This window comes from Vigna unguiculata, chromosome 10 (genome assembly GCF_004118075.2).
Source record: "Vigna unguiculata cultivar IT97K-499-35 chromosome 10, ASM411807v1, whole genome shotgun sequence".
In the NCBI taxonomy this organism is placed as follows: domain Eukaryota; kingdom Viridiplantae; phylum Streptophyta; class Magnoliopsida; order Fabales; family Fabaceae; genus Vigna; species Vigna unguiculata.
Window position 1 is genome coordinate 9,319,390 of NC_040288.1, and position 7,691 is coordinate 9,327,080.

General features: G+C 36.5%; 2 long non-coding RNA genes across 2 annotated transcripts; both read right to left on the bottom strand.

Moving 5' to 3' along the window:
• Window positions 1-424: 424 nt before the first annotated feature.
• On the bottom strand, window positions 425-2,024 carry LOC114167673. Its single transcript, XR_003600293.1, has 3 exons — window positions 1,987-2,024; window positions 1,763-1,825; window positions 425-569 (listed from the first exon to the last, which is right to left on the bottom strand). It is a non-coding gene; the product is annotated as an uncharacterized LOC114167673 (long non-coding RNA).
• A 3,842-nt stretch (window positions 2,025-5,866) lies between these two features.
• On the bottom strand, window positions 5,867-7,435 carry LOC114167681. Its single transcript, XR_003600295.1, has 3 exons — window positions 7,398-7,435; window positions 7,174-7,236; window positions 5,867-5,980 (listed from the first exon to the last, which is right to left on the bottom strand). It is a non-coding gene; the product is annotated as an uncharacterized LOC114167681 (long non-coding RNA).
• Between the last annotated feature and the right edge of the window lie 256 nt (window positions 7,436-7,691).

Here is a 7,691-nt window from a genome sequence, read left to right on the forward strand (position 1 = left end):
AATTATATTTTTTATGGATAATAAAAGTAATTATATTTTAATAATAATAATAATTACGAAAGTAATATTAATAATGATAATAATAATTATTATTATTATTATAGTGGTTAATAATATAATATTTTTGAAATATGATAATAATTATAGTAATAATAATATAATAATAATTATAGTTATTAGTTATAATTCTTATTAACGATAATATTAATAACTATTATTATTAATAATAATGATAATTAATAATGATAATAATCTTAAAATAAAATAGTTATAATATATAATAATAATGATAATAATAATAATAACTGTGACATCCCAATTTTAGCAGCTTAAAACTAATAAAATAGGATATTCCACCTTAGTATTCAAAACAAATAAACAAATGTATAAAGTATATTAATACAGTCTTACAAATGATCAGACTATATAAATATATCAATTATACATACCAAACCTTTACAACCCTAAACACAAGCTAACCACTTACAACAGCTTCTCATTGGGACCTCCTTCCGACCTAAAAGATGGTTCCTCAACCTCCAGAGGTGACTCTGAAACAGCATCCACCACTGCTCCCACCGAATAGGTGATCATCGCAAAAGGAAACATACAACACAAGACAAAAACACAGAAGAAGGGTAAGCTAATGACTTTTAAAGAATTTTCTTAAACCATATAATATTGATATATCTACAACTATAAACAAGCATATATTCACACACATATATTTATAAACTACGACTCAATTAATCCGGATACATGCATTGAGGTTGGATCCAGTCAGTTATGCACTTGTAATGGCATCTCATGCTCTGCAGAGCGACAGATTAAGAGTCAAAACTCTACCACATACAAGGTCAGTCCGTTAACACCTATGGTCAAGGAAAAACCCCTAGGCTAGGACCTCCTGCTCCTCTCACCACATACCCCATTCCTCTCTACTTGAGAATTTGAATGGTTATTAGAGCGTCAGGATAACTGCCAAGACAATCCCTACCTCAATGCATACACTACCACAATCACTACTAATCCTCCTTGGGTTAGCATTAACCAATCTCAACTCAGTCTCATACGAGCAATCTCATATCATATACTCATCATTCATAATAATTACAAAGCTTCTATGATAACTAAAGTACCACCCAATTTAACTCAAAAATACAAGTTTCAGGTCCTGACTCACTCGCCCAGCTAGTACCACTCGCCCAGCCACTGGCCACGCTCGCCCAGCTAGTACCACTCGCCCAGCCACTGGTCCAGGTCTGGAAGTTCCTGACTTGGAAATTAGCCCAGCGAGTAGCACTAGCCCAGCCACTGGCCCATGCTAGCCCAGCGAGTAGCACTCGCCCAGCGAGTATGCGAATCTGCATAATTATGCAGATCAGTGTTCTGCATAATTCTGCAGATAAACTCATTCGCCCAGCGAGTAGGCTCGCCCAGCGAGTAAGCAAATCTGCATAATTCTACAGAAACTGATTTAAGCAAAATTATACCTATTCAACCAGTCCACACAACTTCAAAACCTCCACCAAAGACCATTCGAGTATCAAACATTAATTCTATGAAATTATTCACATCAATTGCATCCAATTGCACCCATAGCATACAATTATTCTCAAACAACATATAAAACATAAGCATTTATCGTTTTCAAACGTCACAACTCAATTCACCTATCAAACACATCAGTCAATTACAGAATAATCATATAATAACATTCTTAAAAGGTTTGTGAGACATAATAGACATTAGCTTCCCTTACCTGGTTTCCTGCTTAAACAACTCTATAAACGTCAAACGTCTCTAATTCCACAGGATGCTCTATCTACATATAGAAACATCACAAGAACGATCAGGACATATCATTATGATCTCTGATCAGCAGAGACTCATATTGATAAATAAAACAGCACATGCAAGTGGAGGAGGGCTTACATGCCACCGAAAACAGAAAAGACCCAAAAAGACAGCGAAAACTTAACTTACACGAACGGAGAAACTGATCGGTCCAAATTGAAGAGCTCGTCGAAGGGATCAATCCTACGGTCTTGGTTCTTCAATCAGATGACCAGAAAAACAGAACTTTTAGAGAGAAGTCATAGAGCTCTAGAAAAGTGGTTTCTAGAGAGATGATGTGTTTTAAAATAATGAAACTCATTTATAACAATTCTATTTATACTAAAACCTTTTTAATATTAAAATAATCGAGTCTCACTATTTTTAAACCACTATCACTTCTAAAATACCATTTTCTGGGATTTTACATTCTCCCCAACAAGAAAAATTTTCGTCCTCGAAAATTCACTCATCAGGTAGACGAAAATTATGCTCTCTTCATTTTCTCTTATAACAACCACTTAGACTTGGCTGACGTAACACTTCAACACTTGAACTCACTGCAAACTTTGCCTCTATGCCAAGCGATATAGTGTTCAATAGTTTAGATTGATCTAGCCCTTTCTCTCACAACAACTTCTCAACTCCAAACCTCAAACCTGAAAGATCTTTTATGTCTTGAATAACCAATTAATGTATGATTTACCAACTCACCTTCCATAAGTTTCCTCATAAATCTTGTAGGTTCCTACCAAAATATAAAGATGGTCTCAGATCTTCAACTTAACATGTTAGTTATCACTTCACCTCACCTTATCCCTTTCTTGAAACATCACTCCACTAACTTGATCACACACGACTTCTGATCTACTGCCACACATTAATAACCTTAGTCACTCTTATTCATAAATACCCTTATAACGTATTGCTTCCTTTATTGACTTTGACCAAAGATAACAAAGTTCACAACCAAGTTATTCCACTTCCAACTAAAACTTTTAACCGTTGCAACCACCAGATTTTCTCGGCACTCCATCTTCATCAATAAACCACTGACTTGTAACCATCCTTTAAAAGAAATCTTAGAACCACATATTTTCTTGACTTGAAATTTATAGTTTGATTGGTAGTAACTCTATGATACATCCCAAACTAGGATTGTCCACTTGGCTTTTTCTCAACCATTTTGAGAAACTTAATAGTTTTAGTTAAATAACTATACTAATGAAACCTTTTCATCACTCCACTTCTCACTCAGATTCCTATACTTCACCAACTCTTACTCTTACCTCATCAAACCAAAGCTTTGACCCATTTTCCTGGTTAAGCATCCACTCTTACTTTCTCGCTTCTAAGTTGACATCCAATCGTGAAACCATAACTTTGTTCATCTTCTACTTTTCTTGTCCGACTTCCTTTGTGCAACTTCACACTTCTGGCTTTGGATGATCACTGAATGCCTTTTACTAGTCCACATACTAATGACACCTTTTCTATTTTTAGAGAACTTGTTATCACATCAACCACCAGGTCATGAGTACAAAATTACTTCTCCTCATGTACTCCCACTATTGATAAGCATGTCCTATCATCATTCCGCTGCGCCACTCTGATCAACAAACATTCTCACATCTAGTTGTTTAGTCACTAAAGACCTCAAAGACTTGTACCAAGAATGATCAACTTTGAAACGCCAAATCTGCTCTTCTTCAACATCTTGACGAAATTCTTCATACATGGGAAACTTGCCACAAAACCTTGATAACAACAACAACCTACTCGAAAAACCTTACTTAGAGTCACTCTTAGAACTTCCTTTCCTTCCACATGTTTCCACTCCTTCTAATCATCCATCATAGAAGATTCACCTCTTTTTAACACACTTACGCTTGTATATCTTAACGTACCACCACTTCTCTTTCCAAATTGTTATGCTGTAATCCTTAAGGTGACACACTACAACTAAACCACTAACTACTCCACCTGTCGTCTCTACTCTACACTTTTAGAACAAACCCTCAAGTAAGGAACTATTGACATTGATTCTGCTTCAAACTCCAATGCAATAACAACCTCACTACTTCAAGGTTAGATCTAGCATCTGCTTCAAAACATAACCAAAAATGTTTCTCCAACACAAAGATCTTTCACGTCTGTTCTTCAATGACCTTTTCTAGATAAACACTCATAAATGTAACACTTTGTTTTCTCTTTTCAACATTATACCATACTTGATGCACATCCAGTTACTCACCTTCTTGAAACAAGGAACATGACTTCCTTTGACATCACAATCCTCAAGAATGAGCTTGGAAAGAAACCCAATTACCCTTGAGATTATACTCCAAACTTTGCTAAGGAAACAATTTATGTTGACTTTCAATTTGAATCCTTTGATCACCACAAGACAAACCACACACCCAAGAAAACTTCACTTATCTACAACTGTAACAAAACCACCAACTTAAAATCTAACTCCCCTCTTGTAGTTAACCATGACTCATTTACCATATCAGTGACACCAAAAGATATCCCAACCTAAGCGAAACTCAAACCTTTAGTCCAGCCATCACCTTTATACCTTGTATCCTTGAATCTGATCATTTGCGCTCACTGTTCCAGCAACAACTACAATGAACACCATCTCGACCACTCCTGACTTTTCTTCTCCTTGACTATGCTCTTTCTTTACTAGTTTCTGCCATTCTCACAAGATTAAACTCAACAATGCGCTTCATCTTTCAATACTTGAATTCCTCTTCCTCATACTAAGGTCATTTTTTTTTTCTTCCCATGTGAACTACTTTCTTTGCAACATTCCTACTATACTCGACTTTGACGCTGCTACCAACTGAAAAGATCTAATCATCTTTTTCTGATTTTTTTCTTTTTTTTTTTTTAACCTAGCATAAAATTTTTATGCTACCTCAATATCATCCACAATTTGTTTCTCCATCTAGTTAGGAAACATTAGCCTACCTGATTGATCCTCAAACTCTACTTCATCTTAACCTCCCATAAGAGATTTGTCGTCTTTATACACATTCAGTGTCTCCTACTTTTCTTAGCTCCCTTTGTGCCACACAACCCCACTATCCTGCAACCTAGGATCTGCCATCTGCTTCTCTTTTACCAATCCAAGAAAATCAATGGATATGGTCATATGACTATATCAAATGACATTTCTCCTCGAACCTCTTGTATTTATATATCTCTGAACCTGAACACTACCCAAAGGTAAAACCAAGTTAATTTTCTCAAACATGGTTGCACTGGCACACACTGATATCTTCCCCCTATGCTAACCTCTAGACTTAACTCCTTTTCTAAAGCTTGTGGTATCTGATTCCAAGAACTTGTCTTAAACCTCTTTCATTCCACACGTTGTTGCTCAACTCCAACATCTTAGTCTACACACCAAAAACATAGCTTTCCTCGCTCACCGATAAGCATCATACAACAACTTCATATCTTTGAGACAAGAAGTTGTTTCAGAGATCCCTTCCAACCTTCATAAAGGTTAGTAGATCAAGTTGACCTTGAATATGCATCCCTTTATCACTATAAACACTAAACACAAGGCACAGAAGTGCAACAAAGACAAACCATAACATAAAAAAAACAAAACTCTAACGTCTACTAATAGCCAAAACCTTTGGTCTATCACTCTTATATACCCAAACCTTTAGAATTAAGAAAGAAAAACTACCTCTGATCTAGTCATGAGTGTGCACCCTCACTACTATATCAAGATGTTTTCTGTTCTTAATACTTCTAGTTTCACAAATGAATTCTACTAAACCCGAGTACTTAAACCTACAAGACATGACGAACCCACAACCCTCAAGTCATCCTAAGGACGAACTGCTCTGATACCAAAATGTGACATCCCAATTTTAGCAGCTTAAAACTAATAAAATAGGATATTCCACCTTAGTATTCAAAACAAATAAACAAATGTATAAAGTATATTAATACAGTCTTACAAATGATCAGACTATATAAATATATCAATTATACATGCCAAACCTTTACAACCCTAAACACAAGCTAACCACTTACAACAGCTTCTCATTGGGACCTCCTTCCGACCTAAAAGATGGTTCCTCAACCTCCAGAGGTGACTCTGAAACAGCATCCACCACTGCTCCCACCGAATAGGTGATCATCGCAAAAGGAAACATACAACACAAGACAAAAACACAGAAGAAGGGTAAGCTAATGACTTTTAAAGAATTTTCTTAAACCATATAATATTGATATATCTACAACTATAAACAAGCATATATTCACACACATATATTTATAAACTACGACTCAATTAATCCGGATACATGCATTGAGGTTGGATCCAGTCAGTTATGCACTTGTAATGGCATCTCATGCTCTGCAGAGCGACAGATTAAGAGTCAAAACTCTACCACATACAAGGTCAGTCCGTTAACACCTATGGTCAAGGAAAAACCCCTAGGCTAGGACCTCCTGCTCCTCTCACCACATACCCCATTCCTCTCTACTTGAGAATTTGAATGGTTATTAGAGCGTCAGGATAACTGCCAAGACAATCCCTACCTCAATGCATACACTACCACAATCACTACTAATCCTCCTTGGGTTAGCATTAACCAATCTCAACTCAGTCTCATACGAGCAATCTCATATCATATACTCATCATTCATAATAATTACAAAGCTTCTATGATAACTAAAGTACCACCCAATTTAACTCAAAAATACAAGTTTCAGGTCCTGACTCACTCGCCCAGCTAGTACCACTCGCCCAGCCACTGGCCACGCTCGCCCAGCTAGTACCACTCGCCCAGCCACTGGTCCAGGTCTGGAAGTTCCTGACTTGGAAATTAGCCCAGCGAGTAGCACTAGCCCAGCCACTGGCCCATGCTAGCCCAGCGAGTAGCACTCGCCCAGCGAGTATGCGAATCTGCATAATTATGCAGATCAGTGTTCTGCATAATTCTGCAGATAAACTCATTCGCCCAGCGAGTAGGCTCGCCCAGCGAGTAAGCAAATCTGCATAATTCTACAGAAACTGATTTAAGCAAAATTATACCTATTCAACCAGTCCACACAACTTCAAAACCTCCACCAAAGACCATTCGAGTATCAAACATTAATTCTATGAAATTATTCACATCAATTGCATCCAATTGCACCCATAGCATACAATTATTCTCAAACAACATATAAAACATAAGCATTTATCGTTTTCAAACGTCACAACTCAATTCACCTATCAAACACATCAGTCAATTACAGAATAATCATATAATAACATTCTTAAAAGGTTTGTGAGACATAATAGACATTAGCTTCCCTTACCTGGTTTCCTGCTTAAACAACTCTATAAACGTCAAACGTCTCTAATTCCACAGGATGCTCTATCTACATATAGAAACATCACAAGAACGATCAGGACATATCATTATGATCTCTGATCAGCAGAGACTCATATTGATAAATAAAACAGCACATGCAAGTGGAGGAGGGCTTACATGCCACCGAAAACAGAAAAGACCCAAAAAGACAGCGAAAACTTAACTTACACGAACGGAGAAACTGATCGGTCCAAATTGAAGAGCTCGTCGAAGGGATCAATCCTACGGTCTTGGTTCTTCAATCAGATGACCAGAAAAACAGAACTTTTAGAGAGAAGTCATAGAGCTCTAGAAAAGTGGTTTCTAGAGAGATGATGTGTTTTAAAATAATGAAACTCATTTATAACAATTCTATTTATACTAAAACCTTTTTAATATTAAAATAATCGAGTCTCACTATTTTTAAACCACTATCACTTCTAAAATACCATTTTCTGGGATTTTACAATAACAATTATATTT